This window comes from Psammomys obesus, unplaced genomic scaffold (assembly GCF_907164565.1).
Source record: "Psammomys obesus unplaced genomic scaffold, mPsaObe1.curated_primary_1811, whole genome shotgun sequence".
NCBI lineage: Eukaryota > Metazoa > Chordata > Mammalia > Rodentia > Muridae > Psammomys > Psammomys obesus.
In genome coordinates, this window is record NW_026590715.1 from 2,945,509 (window position 1) to 2,963,575 (window position 18,067).

The 18,067-nt window shown below is 38.8% G+C and overlaps 1 non-coding gene across 1 annotated transcript; it reads right to left on the reverse strand.

Annotated features, from left to right (window-relative positions):
• Nucleotides 1-1,153: 1,153 nt before the first annotated feature.
• LOC129678103 (U5 spliceosomal RNA) lies at nucleotides 1,154-1,250 on the reverse strand. Its single transcript, XR_008720318.1, has one exon. It is a non-coding gene; the product is annotated as a U5 spliceosomal RNA (small nuclear RNA).
• Nucleotides 1,251-18,067: the final 16,817 nt, after the last annotated feature.

Here is an 18,067-nt window from a genome sequence, read left to right on the forward strand (position 1 = left end):
TTTACAAGAAAATGGAGAGTTTAAGTGTATAACTCAGTGGTACCACACCTTGATACTCAACACTGAAAAAGAAAAAAAGAAAACAAAAGGAAATGAAATGTATACATCCTTTTAGAGAGGCTATATGACTTTACATTCTCAACATCAATATTGAGAGAGTTTGTGTTTTACTCTCATAACAGGGTCTTTAATACTGAAAAGAATTTAAAAATTTGAAAGTTTAGTTTGATACATTCCCATACATACTCACTTTTATTGATTATACTGTGAACCATAAGAATCCTTCATCAACTTCCAGACCTAGAATTTTTCTATAATATTGAGAGATTTATGTTTTGCTTTTCTATCCAAGATCTATGTTTATTGAGTTTTCTTTAAAAGTTATTGATTGCTTCTCCCTAGTGGGGTGACCTAGCTAGCCCACAGAGGAAGAGGATTCAGACAGTCGTGATGAGACCTGATAGGCTAGGGTCAGATAGAAGGGGGAGAAAGACCTCCCCTATCAATGGACTAAGGGAGGGTCATGGGGGGAAAGGAGGGTGGGTGGACCTGGAAGGAAATAAGGGAGGGGGCTACAACCAGGATACAAACTGAATAAATTGTAAAAGAAGAAGAAGAAGAACAAGAACAAGATAGTCTGTGCAAATGGCCAGAAGACAAGAATATACAACTTACTTCTCCATAGGGAGAACTATTAATATCAAGCAAATACCAATTCATTTTGCTTATTAATTTAACAATGTGAAATTACAACAATAACAAATCATGGTTTTATTTTGTTTTGTGTTTTGGGAACAGGGTTTCACTGTATAGTTGGATGGCCTAAAACTCAGTATGTACATCAGACTGGCTTTAAACTTATGCTGGGATTAAAGATCATTACACACAGTGGCAAGCACTTTTTTTTCTTTTTCTTCTTTTTAACAAATTAGTGGAAAAGTCAAACAATTTGTCCTGCATAATTTTTCATACTTTGCATTTGGTTGACAGAATTATCATGATATTTTAATTTTTTGTTGCTATTGTTCAGGTATAGTCAGGGTAACAGATCTGGAGGCTATTTACAGCTCCCATGAAAACTGGGCACACACCAGGCCATCACATGCAAAGGCTACATGAGTTCTCTCCGAAGTCAGTTAGGAGGTAAATGGAGCAGGAGGAAAACTTGGATAATAGTCTTTATTGAATTTTTCATGGAAATCTTTAGTAAAAGGTGAAAGATTTATATGATCTGAAGAGAAACCAGAAATGAGTAGGCTTAGAGTTAGAAGTTAGAAGTACAGTGTGCTGTGAATCTCAGCATCTGCTTTGATACCCTTATCAGTAGAGTCTTTTAGAAGCCCTATGTAGTAGGGTCCTGTCCTGTTGCTTCTCTTCTCCTCCTTCTGATGTCTAGCCCATTTGCCTTTCTGATTGAGGATTGGTCATCTTATCCAGGGTCCTTCTTCTTACTTAGCTTCTTTAGTGCAGGGAACCTTATGAAAGAAGGGGGATATAGAAAGACCTGGAGGAGAAAAGCGCTCCACAAGGAGAGCAACAGAACCAAAAAAATCTGAGCCTAGGGGTCTTTTCTGATACTGATACTCCAACCAAGGATCATGCATGGAGATAATCTAGTACCCCTGCACAGATGTATCCCATGGCAGCTCAGTGTCCAAGTGGGTTCCCTATTAAGGGGAGCAGGGGCTGTCTCCGGCATGAACTCAGTGGCTGGCTTTTTGATCACCTCCCCTTGTGGGGTACAGCCTTACCAGGCCACAGAGGAAAACAATACAGCCAGCCCTGATGAGACGTGATAGGCTAAGGTCAGATAGAAGAGAAGAAGGACCTCCCCCATCAGTAGGCTAGGGGAGGGGCATAGAGGGAGAAGAGGGAGGGAGTTTGAGAATGGGGTGAGATGAGGGAGGGGATACAGCTGGAATAAAATAAATGAGAAAAAAGAAATGCAGTGTGAATGACAAAAGGAAACATACAAACATTTGTAGAGGACATGATCCAAGATAGCGGAGACCAGTGGGCTCCATGTCTGAGGGGCAGAGGATCTGAAACATCGAAATTGGTGAGTGGAAAGTCAGCTGAAGCCAGAACATCGACATTGAGGCTTACTGGGCTAGAAGGAACAACCTGTGAGATGAGACCTTTTAGATCCAGGTCACCCACGGACTTCGCTGGAGACTGAGAGTGGAAAATATTCAGTTCCCCTGCACTTTCCCTTGTCCAGTCTCCCTCCTCAGCAGAGGCATCCCACAGTGCCTGCTGCTCCTAGAATAGAACTCCCTGCTTGGTATCTGAGACAGAGAAGGCAGGCTACCCAGTCGCTCAGTGGTGGGCTGCTGGCTGTATGGGCCACCTAAGTCTGCTGGGCCACCCAGCTCCACTGGCCCACCAAGGTCCACAGACAGCTGTATGGGTTCCCCAGGGCCTCCCAGCAGGCATCTTTACTGGCATCCTCCCAGTTCTGTTGCTGTGGCTGGACTCACAATGGACCCCTATACCAGCCTCCAAGTTCTGTGGCTGCAGCACCAGTGAGCTGAGAGATTTCCTACAGTCACATTTGCCCCAGCAGGCCCAAACTGAGAGTAGAGAATAGGGGGAACCCCTATGCTTTCCGATTAGACCTGCTAAAGAGTGAGTGTTTCTTCAACTGAGTGCGTGCAGAGCCCCACATTGTCCCTCTAAGCTAGCAGCCAGACATCAGATCCCTCCCACCCACAGCCCCACTGTGGGCAACATAGAGATTCTGCGGACAGGGTTCTCAACATTGAAGCCCCTGTTCTGTGGTTCTACCAGTAGAGTCCAGGCGAACAACTCCTGGAACACAGACAGATCTGAATTCCAGAAGGACAGTATGTCAGGCCTGTAAGCCACAGAGGTATTCAAGGAATCTGCACATATGCATTGTGTCTGCGAACACCACCAGCACCCACAACCCCTCCTGCATCTGCAACCCCGCCGCACATTCCAGGCATCTACACTCTCTAGCACCCTGTTCTTCAAGGCACACTTCCACCCACATGCACACTCTTGCTTGCCCACATTTGTGCACCTGAACCTGTGAATCTTCCTCCCTTAGGTACAGCTGAAACACCAATGCACACTCTCAAACCAATGGACCTATCTCATCTTCCTGAAGAATACTCCAGACACCAGAGAAAGACAGACCCAGTCTGAAGTACAGACTCCAAAAACAAACAGTGAAGGTTATGGATAAGCAGATGGCCAGAGGTCTGCATAAGAACACATCCAACAAAAATCAGGACTACATGGCATCACCAGCAAACCCCAAAATCAATTAATACTCCAGTTCATCAGAAACACAGGAAAATCACTTTAAAGATATGCTTAACAGTTATAAAGAGGAAATGAATAAATCTCTCAAAGAAATAGCTACAGAAATCGCAGCAAATAAAGAGGAAACAAACAAAGGTCTCAAGGAAATATAGGCAATTACAGCCAAACAAATAGAGGCACAAGTAGGGCCATATAGAGAGGAAATGACAAAAAATAGAGGCCATCATAGAAAGCCAGGAATCCACATTCAAGCAGATAAAGGAAATGGTGCAAGGCATGAAAACAGAATTAGAATCAATTAAGAAAACACAAACAGAGAAAACCCTGGAGCTGGAGAACTTAGAGAAAAGATCAGGAACCACAAAGATAAACACCACCAATAGAATACAAGAGATGGAAGAGAGATTCTCTGGAGCTGAAGATACACTCGCAGAAATTGATACTTCTCTCAAAGAAAATGTAAACTTGTAGAAGTTCCAAACACAAAATCTCCAAGAAATCAAGGACTCTGTGAAAAGACAAAATCTAAGAATAATAGGAATAGATGTAAAAGGAAATTCCAGGCTCCAAGATCCAAAAAATGTTTTCAAGAAAATCAAAGAAAATCTTCCCAATTTAAAGAAATAGAAGTCCATAAATATGCAAGAGCTTACAGAACACCAAATAATCTAGACCAGAAAAGAAACTCTTCGTCACATCATAGACAAAACACTAAATCTACAGAACAAAAAAAAATATTAAAAGCAACAAGGGAAATAGCAAAAAGCCTACACACACATGGAAACTGAACAACTTGATACTCAATGACAGCTGGGTTAGGGAAGAAATAAAGAAACTAAAGACTTTCTAGAATTGAATGAAAATGAAGACACAGCATACTAACCATATGGGACAGAATGAAAGCAGTGCTAAGAGGAAAATTCATAGTACTAAGTGCCTTCTAAAGAAATTTGAAAAATCTCACACAATCAACTTAATGGCTCACCTGAAAGCCCCAGGGGAAAAAAGAGGCACACACACCCAAGAAGAGTAGACAGCTAGAAATAATCAGACTCGGGGCTGAAATCAATAAATTACAATTAAATAAAACAATTCAAAGAAACAATGAAACCAAAAGCTGGTTCTTTGAGAAAATCAACAAGGTAGACAAACCCTTAGCCAAACGAACTAAAAGGCAGAGAGACACTATCCAAATCAACAAAATCATAAATGAAAAGGGGGTAAAGGGGGACATAACAACAGACATTGAGGAAATCCAAACAATCATTAGATCTTACTACAGAACTCCATATGCCACAAAATTTGAAAATCTAAATGAACTGGACATTTTTCTTGATAAATTCCAATTACCAAAATTAAATCAAGATCAGGTAAATAGACTGATTAGTCCTATATCCCGCAAGGAAATAGAAACATTCATCAGATGTCTTCCTTCCATAAAAGCCCAGGGCCAGATGATTTCAGTGCAGAATTCTAACAGACTTTAAAAGAAGAGCTAACTCCAACTAGCTCTTTTCTTCAAACTATTCTACAAAATAGAAACAGAAGAAACATTACCAAAGTCATTCTATGAAGCCACAGTCACCATGATACTTAAACCACACAAAGACCCAACAAAAAAAAAGAGGAATTCAGACCTATCTGTCTTATGAACATTGATGCAAAAATACTCAATAAAATACTTGCAAACCAAATCATAGAATACATAAAAGATATCACCCACCATAACCAAGTAGCCTTCAACCCAGGCATGCAGGGGTGTTTTAGTATATGGAACTCCATCAATGTAATCCACCATATAAACAAACTGATGGAGAAAAACCACATGATCATCTCCTTAGATGCCAAAAAATATTTGACAAAATTCAACACCTATTCAGGTTTAAAGTCTTGGAGAGATCAGGGATACAAGGCACATACCTAAATATAGTAAACACAATGTACAACAAGCCTATAGACAACAACAAAATCAATATAGAGATACTTAAATCAATCCCACTGAAATCAGGGACAAAGCAAGGCTGCCCACTCTCTCCATATCTCTTCAACATAGTACTTGAAATCCTAGCTAGAGTAATAAGATAACTAAAGGCGATCAAAGGGATACAAATCAGAAAGGAAGAAGTCAAAGTATCACTATTTGCAGATGATACAATAGTCTACATGAGTGACCCCAAAAATTCAACCAGAGAACTTCTTCAGTTGAAAAACACTTTCAGCAACGTGGCTGGATACAAAATTAACTAAAAAAAAAAAATCAGAAGTACTCATGTATACCAAAGACAAAAATACAAAAGGGCTGAGAAAAAAATTAGGGAAACAACAACATTCACATTAGCCACTAATAACATAAAGTACCTTGGTGTGACTCTAACCAATCCAGTTAAAAAAAAAACCTTCAAGTCTCTGAAGAAAGAAATTGAAGAAGATATCAAAAGATGGAAAGATCTCCCATGTTCATAGATTCGTAGGATTAACATAGTGAAAATGGCCAACCTGCCAAAAACAATTTACAGATTCAATGCTATTCCCATCCAAATACCAACACAATTCTTTACAGACCTTGAAACAAAAATTATCAACTTCATATGTAAAAACAAAAACCCCATAATTTCCAAAACAATCCTGTACAACAACAGAGGTATCTGGAGGTATCTGCATCCCTGATCTCAAGCTGTACTACAAAGCAATAGTAATAAAACTGCATGGTACTGGCATATAAAAAGAATGGTGGATCAATGTAACAGAATAGAAGACCCAGAAATAAATTCACACACCTACAGATACTTGATTTTTGATAAAGAAGCCAAAACCATACAATGGAAAAAAGCATCTTCAACGAATGCTGTTGGTCTAACTGGATGTCTACATGTAGAAAAATGCAAATAGATCCATATTTATCACCCCGCACCAAACTAAATTCTAAATGGATCAAATACCTCAACATAAAAGCAAACACACTAAATTGGTTAGAAGAAAAAGTGAGGAAGAGCCTAGAACTCATTGGCACAGGAGACAACTTCCTGAACAGAACACCAACAGCACAGGCTCTAAGATCAACAATCAATAAATGGGACTTCATGAAACTGAAAAGCTTCTGTAAAGGAAAGGACACTGTCGTCAGAACAAAACTACAGCCTACAGACTGGAAAAGGATATTCACCAACCCTATATGTTAAGATGGCTAATATCCAGAATATATAAATAACTAAAGAAGTTAAAAATAAAAAAAAAAACCTAAATAATCCAATTAAAAATGGGGCCCAGAGTTAAACAGAGAATTCTCTGTAGAGGAATATCAAATGGCAGAGAAACACGGAAAGAAATGCTCAACATCAGGGTAATGAAAAATCAAAACAATCCTGAGATTTTACCTTGCACCCCTAAGATCAATAACTCAAGTGACAATACATGCTAGAGAAGATGTGGAGAAAGGTGAACTCTCATCCATTTCTGATGAGAATATAAACTTGTACAACCAGTTTGCAAATCAATCTGGAGCATTCTCAGACAATTAGGAATATTGCTTCCTCAAGATCCAGCTATACCACTCCTAGGCATATATCCAAAATAGGCTCAAGTAAATACCAAAGACATTTGCTCAACCATGTTCATAGCAGCTTTATTCGTAATAGCCAGAATCTGGAAACTACCCATATTTCCCTAAGTGGAAAAATGGATACTGAAATTTTGCTACACTTTTGTAATGGAATACTTCTCAGCAATTAAAAACAAAAAAATCATGAGATTTGCAGGCAAATGGTGAGAACTAGAAAAGATCATCCTGAGTGAGGTATCCTAGAAGCAGAAAGACACACATGGCATATACTCACTTATAAGTGGGTATTAAACATATAATATAGGGTAAACATACCAAAATCTGTACACCTAAACCAGCTAAGTAGGAAGGAAAACCCTGAGTAATATGATCAATCCTCACTCAGAAAGAAAACAGGATGGACATTGGAAGAAGGAGAAAACAGGAAAAAGGACAGGAGCCCACTACACGTAGCCTCTGAAAGACACTACCCAGCAGTATATCAAAGCAGATGCTGAGACTCACTACCAAACTTTGGGCAGAGTTCAGGGAATCTTATGAGAGAAGGCAGAGATTGTAAGATCTGGAAAGGACAAGAGCTCCACAAGGATAGCAGCAGAACCAAAATATCTGGGCACAGGAGTCTTTTCTGAGACTGATACTCCAACCAAGGACCATTCATGGATATAACCTAAAAACCCTGCTCAGATGTAGCCCATGCAGCTCAGTATCCAAGTGGGTTTCCTATTAAGGGAAATAGGGACTGTCTCTGACATGAACTCAGTGGTTGGCTCTTTGATTAGCTCCCTCTGAGGGAGGTGCAGCCTTGCCAGGCCATAGAGGAGGACAATGCAGCCAGTTTGGATGAGACCCGATAAACTAGGGTCAGATGGAATGGGAGGAGGACCTTCCCTATCAGTGGACTTGGAGATGGGCATGGGAGGAGATGAGGGAGCGAGGGTAGGATTGGAAGGGAATGAGGGGGGGGGCTACAGCTGGGATACAAAGTGTAAAAACTGTAATTAATATAAAAATTTAATAAAAATAATTTGTAGAGAAACGTATAATGACAAATAAGACATTTGCTCAGTTTCAAAGTGTCCATCCACAAGAATATTATTAATTACAAGAATATAAGAGTAACTTCATAGGAATTTGACAGACATTTCTTTAACCAAGTGATTGAAGTTAAAGAAAGGCACTAATAATTAAATCTTTATATGTCATGTATTCCCAGAAATACACCAAGTAAGGCATACATATTTCTATGTTATACTTTCCAGAAAACTACAATCTCAAAATAGATATAAAAGATCACTTAAGACTAAAGCAATGGATAATACACAAAATAGTTAATGAGGCTACTTCAAGTGTAAGCTATGAGATAAATGAAAGACTCACAAACTATTCTAGGATAAAATACAATTCCAGATTAGGAGCCAGAGAAGACTGATCTCTGAATTCAAAGACAGCCTGATCTGCAGTGTGAGTTTCAGGCCAGATTGTCTATCAGCAAACTCTAGGAATCCTGTCTCTACTCAGGGCTGGGATTATAGGTACAATATACAGTTTTTATGTGGATACTAAGGAACTAAATTCAGATCCTCATGCTCTCATTAAGGTCTTTACTGGCTGAGATGTCTCCCCAGCCTTGAATCATCTGCTTTTAATTCTTTGACTGTTTCATACATTTATATGAAAAATTTTGGCCATTTTCATCTCCCACCTTACCCTTTTTATCCCCTTTTCTCTCTCACTGAAACACGTGCAAATCTTCACAGTCTACATTACTGAAGATGATGATACCTTTTCTGCCAGCAACAGTTAACTGGCAATAGTTCCTGGGGGTGAGGGGAGAGGCTGAAGCATTGTGAATCGCTTTCTCATCAATGATGAAATATGGACAAGTTTAGTCTTCTGCAGATTTTATGCTACACCTGGTCAAAAGTCTCAGGCTAAGGAGGTCATAGGCCCTAGGGAGTTACCTACAACTGTTCATACCCATAGATTAGTGTTGTCCTCAGCCCTAGACAGATACATTTTTGTATTGAGCGATTGCCAGCTAACACAGGAACTCAGAGCTAGTCAAAGTGCTGAGAACAGGTAACTAACTGTTGAGTGTTCAGGACACAATAAGTCGCAAAAAAAAAAAAAAAAAAAGACAAGTTTAAGATTTCTTCGTTGGTCTCACTGTTGAGTTCTCACTAACCATTTAATAACTGCTGCAAAAAAGCTTCACAAATTTGCCACTTTAAGTTCAGGAACCTCCACGTTGCTTCTGAAGTTCTCTAGTCTTCAAGTCATATATTTATTCCTGAAGCACAGAGTTTAGGATTTAAGAACATAGGTTTTGTTGATAGAAAGACCTAATTAGAATTCATTTTTCTACCATCCCTTAGCAAGTGACCATGCTACTTCATTGCTGAGCCTGAGTCTCCTAATTTATAAAGTACAACACTTTTTTGTAACAAATAAAGGAGAGAATCAATGTAGAATACTTAAGATTGTGCATGGCACAGTACAGTGATCCATTCACAGGGAATATTAACAGCTTTGAATGCATTCTATGGTTTTCTTTTTTACCTTGTTGCTTTTGCCCAAACTATTCCCTCTTCCAAAAATGTCTTTACTTGTATAAATTTTGTTGTTTGAGTCCAGTCCCCAGAGTCACTTTCTCAAGAATTCTTACTTTTTATTTTATTGGGATATACTTTCTGTTTTAAATCTCCATTCACTTGCATTAGATACCCCCTGCACACCAATTTGTATACTTAAGCACTTCCTAGGGTTGCACTTGACCTGAGGAGGTACTCCGTAATTCTTGCCTGACTTAAATCATATAGTATCCAAACTGTATGTAATTTCCTGGAAGTTTTAGTGAGAATTCTTAGCATCTTAGCAATATTTCAACTGATTACATGTCTCATTTCTACCAACAACCTCAACTCAATCTTTTAAACTATGGAGTGCTTAGCCATCCATGAGATATCTATATCATACCCCCAGTCTGTGAGGCTCAGGAATCATTGAGGAAGAGGAAAGAGGGCATAATGATTGGAAGATCCAGAGGTTTCAGAGGAGTGATGCAAAACAGTGTTTCTGGATATGCAGGACCATTGCACACATGAACTTTGCCACACACTCAAGTTGTGCTTAAGAACCAAAGAATAGATGAAGAAACTGTAACACATTTATACAAAGGAATGCTACTCGACTATCAAAAACAAAGACATCATGAAATTTGAAGGCAAATGGATGGAACTGGAAAAGATAATCCTGAGTGAGGTAACCCAGACCCAGAAAGATGCACATGGAATATATTCAGTTATAAGCAGATATTAGCCATGTAGTAGAGGTTATACATACTACAATTCACAGACTCAAAGAAGCTAAGAAACAAGGAGGAGGGCCCAAGGGAGGGTGCTTGAGTCTCACTTAGAATAGGAAATAGAATAGACAGCAGAAGTGTTTGAAGAGACAGAACAGAATAGGAGAGAGAGAGAGAGAGTACAGAGGGAAACAAGGGTGAGAAAACAGAGTGGGGAGCAGATATGGGGAGAATGGGAGTAGGGAGGACAGAGAGCTTGCAGAGAGAAGAGAAATTGTGTGTGGGCATTTCTAAGACAAGCTGGAGACCTACAACAGTGTAGTCTCCATGGAAGATGGGGGGTGACTTTAGCTCAGACTCCTAGTAGCAGGGGTCATGGAGACTGAAGAGGTGACCCTCTAACTAGCCAGGACTCCTACTGAAAGGAGGTGGAACACAAACCTACTCACAAAAAAATATTACCCTGACTACAAGATATTCAGGGATAAAGATAGAGAAGAGATGGCTGGAATGTCCAACCAATCCCTGGCCCAACCTGAGGCCCACCACGGGAGAGACTCAACCCATGACACTAAAAAGGACACTCTCCTATGCTTTCAGAAAGGAACCTAGCATAGCTGTCTTCTGAGAGGATCCACCCACTAAAAGACAGAAACAGATGCTGAGAAACACTACCAACGTATTAGGCTAAGCACAGGGAGGCTTGTTGAAGAGTTGCGGGAAGGATAGAAGGACACAGAGAAACTTCACAAGAAGACCAACAGAACCAACTAACCTGGGCCCAAGGAGGCCTACAGAGACTGACATACCAATCAAGGACTATGAATAGGCTGTATCTAGGCCTCCTACACATACACCCGATGGGCAACTTGGTCTTCTTGTGGGTTTCCTAGTAAGGGGAGGAGGGGCTGTCTCTGACATGGACTCTGTTGCATGCTTTTTAAGCACTTCCCCCTGGTGGGGCTGCCTTGCCAGTCCACTGTGGAAAAGGATGTGCTCAGTCCTGATGCGATTTGAAGTGCTGAGGTAGGTTAGTGGGTCCCCATTTTCCTAACAGGTAGGGGAAAAGGGAAGATGGAGGGCAGGAGGGCCCAGGGAGAAGAGGGAGGTGTGGACTACGATTGAGATGTAAAATGAACAACTAAATAAATAAAATTCAAAGACTTTTTTTTTTTTTAAAGATCAAAACAGTAAAAATTCCAACATGAATGTAGGAGGGTCTTGTAATGTTCCCTCCTGCACCTGAGAAATTATTGACAGTTAGTGACTACCCAGGGGTAATAGTGGTCGTAAGTTTCCTTCAGAGATACAGCCATAGTTAGGTTGTTCACAGTCCAGTGGATGGCCCTACAATATGACATACCACAAGCCTCAACTGAACTCAGTACCTGAAAAGAAAAAGATACGTGAGTTTGGGAAGAAGATGTGGTGAAGCAAGCCAGGGAATACTTTGTAAGAAAATACTGGGTAGATTTTATCAAAATACATTGCATACATGTGTGAAAATATTTATTAGTGATAAGATGCTTGTGCCTTCCACTCACAAAACTGGCAGATAAAACCTTTTCTTTGTAAGTTATCCATCTTCTTGTATTTTGTTATAGAAGTGGAAAATTGATAGATACAATTATTTATTCTACACCAGTGTGTACTTGCTATGCAGTAAAATATGAGCAAATGCAACCATCATGCTGAAAGGGGAGGACAAAATATTTTCTCCAGCTCTGTGGAAATATGTTATCAAATTCTCCATAAAAAACAAAAACAAAACACTTTAGGGCTACTTTCCCATCACATTACTTACTTGAGTATGTTTACTGGCTTTGCATATATATATATATATATATATATATATATATATATGCAAATGACTCAAGAAGGATTTTGTGGGTTGTGGAGAACCAAGCACATAGTTAAAATAAATCAAAGTAAGCAGGTTGCCTTTAATATTTTGGTAGTGAGAGAAGCAATGCTCCATTATCATTTGAGTCACTCACAGACTTAAAAAGGGAGATGTGATCTGCCACAGTACAAAATATTGTCATACACTGGGGTATTCTCTGCTCACGGCAGTGAGAAAGACTTATTGGTCTCTTGAATGGAAACTACCTTACCTTCTTTATTCCCAACCTTTAATTTCTTCCCTTTTCTCTTTCCTGACAGAGACATTTCATGAATGCCTACAAGATACAGATCTCTGTACTGAGTGTTACGGGAAAAATGAGAACAGATAAAATGGTGTTCTCAGAAGCTTAGCCGAAAGATAGGACTATAGATAAAAGCAGAAATGAGCCACTTGAGGTTGCAGTCCTGGAGGTACCACCAGGTTGGTGGATCTGAAAAGGTAAAGAAATGCTCATGAGAGCTTTCTAGGGAAGTCAACCCACTCATATTTATTCTAATTTAAATGTTTAGCTAGTATAAGACACTAAGTTATAAGATCCCCCTTCAGCACCTCAAAAATAGTCTCCTATTCTTTCCTTTTGTCTGGGCATTTTGTCAGAAGGAGATTCTCATAGTTTAGTTCCTTTATAAGCTTGTCTGCCTTTTTTTCATATTGAAAAGTCTTCTGAGTGACCGTAGAAACTTTTACTATTAAATATGTAAACATAGGCTCTTTCTTATATGTCTTGCTTGGCAAATTCTGAATCCTGTTAAATGAAAATATGCATATTTTTCTAAGTTTGGATAATTCTTCATCTTTATTTCTTCAAATAATTTGTTTCTCTCCACTTACCTATAGTTAAGTTCATACCAAATGAACTTAACACTTCTTCCACCTTCAGTTTCTCTAGGTTTCTCTCTACATTTTCCAACTGTTTAATCCATTTCTATGCCATCTGGGAAATTTTTCAATCTTTTTTCCCTATTATTAATTCATTCTTTAATTTACCTCCTTCATCAGTTTTTTTTTTTTCGAGTGTGTGAACATGCATGTGGAAGCCAGAGCCAATGTTGAGCTTCCTTCATAGCTCTCTAAGTTCCTTTTTGAGACAGTCTCTCACTGAACATGGAGTTTATTGATTCAAGTAGAACTGCTGGCCAACAAGTGGCCAACAAGTGCTAGGGACTTTCCTGTTTCCACCTCTCTACTGCTTAGGTTCCATATATGCCAATGAACTCAGCATTTTATGTGGGTTAGGGGGATCTAATTTAGGTCTTCATGCTGTGCAACAAGTAGTTTCCTTACTGAGCCAAGTTCTTTATTTTAACTCATGTTTCATCGCTGGTATTCCTGGATGGTCTTCTTTATATCTTTTTGTACTTGCTCCACATTACTAGCAAACACCCCTTAGCTATTCAATCCTAGTATATTTTATCTTCTATTATTATTTTCAGCAATTCATCAATTATGTCTTATGTGTTCAAGTTGTTGAGCTTCTGGTATCTCATTTAGAAATTCATAATAATCACAAGATGAACTTTAAGCAAACTAGTTGTTAGTAAATTCTAAAGGTGCCACAGCAGTTTTTAGACTGAACAGACCACATTGGTTATAATCTTCTACCAGCTCCCTCATACTAATTTTAATGAGTCTACTCTTGCTTCATTAGGCTTAATATTTATAGTCATCCTTCCTGAGGTTTATTTACCTATCAATGATCAAATTTTATTTCTATTAAAGGGTCATCAGATTACAGTAGTTGCCATGGTTACTCATGTCAAAGCCTAAACATCAGAGATTTGTGGGTTATTGCTCTTAAACTTGGAAATATGTTTCAAAACTGCTGAACAGAGCAGCATTGCTATATTTAAGGATAGCAAACAGAGGAGAAAACATTGAATGGGATAAATGCTAAACAAAGTATATATTGCTATTTGCTTTTACTATGGCTGTGACATTTCCAAATTATGGTTAATAGGTGTAGGATTCTGAATAATTCAGCAGAGGCCATATGATTCATCACAGATCATAGAATCTCTCCCTGTGATAGCTACTGACAATCAGTAGTAGTAATAAAGGGCTAGAAATTTGAATTCTATTTGGGTATGTATTAGCTAAGTAAAGCAGGTGCTAAGGAGGCTGAGCTCTATGCTCAGCTCTATGCTCCAGCTGCAACAATCACATAATAAACAGGAGCCATCACCTAACTCCTTAGGATTTAATTTATTTATAAAATTGAGGTAAAAATACAAATGTATCATCAAATTTTGAGAAGATATATATCACTCCAAAAAAAGTTCCACATTTGATGGAGGAATCTGTTTTAGAGCAAACGATTCCCCAGTAAACAAAAATATACTGAATATAGAGCATACAATCTCATGAACACCTGGAAAAAAAAGAAAGTCTATATGTAAAAGATGCTATCTGTAATTCACTCTGCAATAAAGCTTAGACTCTAAACAATTGTTATGTTAATCATGCCCTTAACTATGTGCTGCTTCAGGGCATTTTCACACCTTCACCAGCCTGTTTCAGTGTAGTTTTACCCATTAAATCTATAAACTCCAAATGCTAAATAATAGATTAATAGGCCTTAAGCAGTCCAATACTTCCATGAGCACATATACCCTCAACCTAATCTCTAGCAATCAGCCTTTGCATATTTCCCAATTCTCAGACCCTTTCTCTAATTCCCATTATTTTTCTCTCCTTGATTGGCGTTTCTGAGCTGCCTTTTATGCCAGAGGTTTATGATGTCATTGTGTCTACCCCCAGCTGTTCTTAATTTTCTATCAAACCAGTTCTCTTGAAGGACTCCCAGCAGGCCCAGAGATATAGCCTTCCCTTATAAGTTGAAGATAAAAAGCTGAGGTGGAGGGGGAAAAGGGCAGTTCAGCAACCCTTAATGATTAATCCCAGCAAATAAAGTGCAGGGCCCTTTTAATAAACAGCACTCGCGAAGAGGGTGTAGCCACTTAAATAAGTGTTGTTTTATAAAAATGAAATCCCAACCATTCTATTTTTACCAATAAAGACTCAGGATCCAGATGCTGGGGTGAAAACCTGCTAGCTCAGAGAGGCAGAGAAAACACCCAGCTGACCTTTTTCAGCCTACGTCCAGATGAAAAAAACCTAAAAGGCCAGCTAGCTCAAATGACAGCCTGGAATGAAAAGGCAAAACAAAACAACAAAATAAAACAAACAAAAAAACAAGGCCAAAGGCTTGCTAGCTCAAAGCCCAAAAAGACAGGGAGCTGAGGAGCTGAAGCTAAAACCAGAGCTTAAGCTAAAAGCACTTCTACATGCTGTCTTAAATATTCTTCAACTCAAAGTCTGTCTTACTCTTTAATCCCTGTCAGCTGGTTTCTTGCTCTGCTTCTTGACTTAGTGTTAAGTTTATTAAATCCTAGGTACAGAAAACACTTGGATTAAAGGTGTGTGCTAGGGCTGGCTGAGCCACTCCATAGTAACCTGTTTACAATAAATAGAAAGTTCTTGGATTAAAGGTGTGTGATAAGGGTCAACCACACCAAACAAGAAACACAATTTTACAGCTCACGATTTTGGGGTTCACAATCGGATGAAATATACTACAACAAATAAGGCTCAGGCTCTGATGAGATGTGTGCTCTAGAAAGCTGTTATAGCAACAAGCATTTTACCATCTAAGATGTAGACTATTTCTATTTGAGGCAGTTCTCTAAGACCAGCTCATCACACAAGTCCATCCTTGCTACTTGCTATCTGGCAGCTGATATGCTTACAAACAACACAGGCCTTCAGCCTCAAACCAACAGCTCTGCTACCCTGTCAATAAATAGTTATGCTAGAGATGTTACAGAAATTCAGCTCTCTCCTGTACAGATGTTCAGCGTTCTGGAGTTTTGCTGTAAAAAGCCCTGACAACACCAGTTCAAATAACTCATAATTCTTATTGAAGTGTTATTCAAAAAATTGATATGCATGGCAAAAAAGAATGAATCTCTAAGGTGGAAACACTTACTGTTTCATGGCACCTAGATGGTTCCCACGAGCTAGCCACTCAGAAAAATATTTCCAACCGTGGTAGCAGTAGAAAATTTTACCCTCATTCTATTTCTACCAGCAGCCAGTTGAGAACTAATCCCTTTGGCTAAGGTTCTGAGGAAGGAGAGAATGACTTAAGAATAAATGAGTACTATGGAGACTCAGGAGCCAAGACTAAATGGGTGAGTGAGTGGTGGTTCTTAGCCTTGGTTTCACATAAGAGGTATGTTGGAGGTAGATATTTTTAAATTTTTATATGGGTTGGAGTATTTTGCCTGCCTTTATGTCAGTGCACTACTTGTATGCCTGGTGCCCATGGAGGCCAAAAGAAGGTATCAAATCCCCTGGAACTGTAGTTACAGACTGTTGTAAGTATCCAGGTCAGTGCTAGGATTTTAATTGAGGTCCTTTGCAAGAGCAGCCAGTGTTCTTAACCTATGAGACATCTTTTCAGCCAAGACATAGGTTTTTCTAAAGTTTATTTTGAAATAATGTTTTTGTTTGTTTCTTTAGAAATGATCACTTAGTGATTTATTTCATATTAAAATAATTTTAAAATTATGAAAAGCCACAAAAATATTATGCAGCTAAAACAACTACTTCATTTAGCATTCTTCATGTCACCCTTATACATAAGCATAGCAGGGTTATCAAAATCAGGAAATAAACACTGGGACAACACTTTTAACTAAACTATAAATTCTATTTGTATTTAATCAAGTTTTCTATTAACATCCATTTTTTTTTTTTTGTCAAGGATCAATTCAGGATACTAGACTTCCTTTAATCATCAACTCTTCTGTTCCTCACTAGTTTATGACAGTCCCTCTGTCTTTCTATGGATGTCATGATTTTGATACATTATAAAGAGCATGGGTACACTCTTATATATTCATTCAGCAATTTTTCTATTTATTAATTTAATTTTGTGGTGCTGGGACCAAGGATACAGCCTCATACATGTTAGCCAAGTGCTCTACCAATGCAGCTAATTTCTATAATACACTTCACCAATTTTTCTAATGTCTTTCACCTGTTCCAGGAGTGCTTTATTTCCAGGAGCGCTTTCTTTTTTATTAAACGTTTTTAAAGATTTATTTATTTATTATTTATATAGCATTCTGCCTGCATGTGTGCCTGCTCACCAGAAAAGGGCACCAGATCTCACTATAGATGGCTATGAGCCACTATGTGGTTGATGGGAATTGAACTCAGGACCTTTGGAAGAACCGCCAGTATTCTTAACCTCTAAGCCATCTCTCCAGCCCCCCCCCATGAGTGATTTCAAAGTACTATATTGCATTGAGTTATCATATCTTCTTTATTGCTTCTAATCTTTGGCAATTTACCAATATGTTCTTTTAGCACAACTTCGCTATTTTTTTTTCTGATCAAGTCTCGTTTATTGAAGGCAAAGCATACACTTATATAGAAAAGAATAACGAATAAATCTCCTCAGAAAATCAGTATTTGCGTCATTTGGCAAGGTACCCGAGGATTCACTAAAAGCTACACAAAAATTATTATCTGGCTCCCAGGCTTGCACGGAACTTGCTATCTAGGTCTCAGGAATAGAACACCCCTCTCCCATGGACTGCTAAGGACAGTCATCCCCAAGAAATGGAACTTTAGATTAGACCCATACCTATCAAGGCCAGGAGGCAGAATTCCAAGTACCAAACTCCTGAACTTTTCCATGGCAGCAGCCTGTCATCTGATTTACAGAAAAATCCTAGCTGGCATAGAAACTATAAGCTTGGATAGTAAAGAAAATGGCAATGACCTCTAAAATGGCTGAGCTAGAATCAAGCCATAACAACCATGTCAGAAGCAGCTTCCCACAGTTGATAAATAATATCAGGCTCTTTTTAAAAATATTTTTTTATCTTTTAATCTTTTTAAATATATCAATTTAGCCATAGCAGAACAATATGGATAAGTAAACTTAGAAGAGGAAGGCAAATGTTCCCACATAATAGGTGCCTCTTGCCAAAAC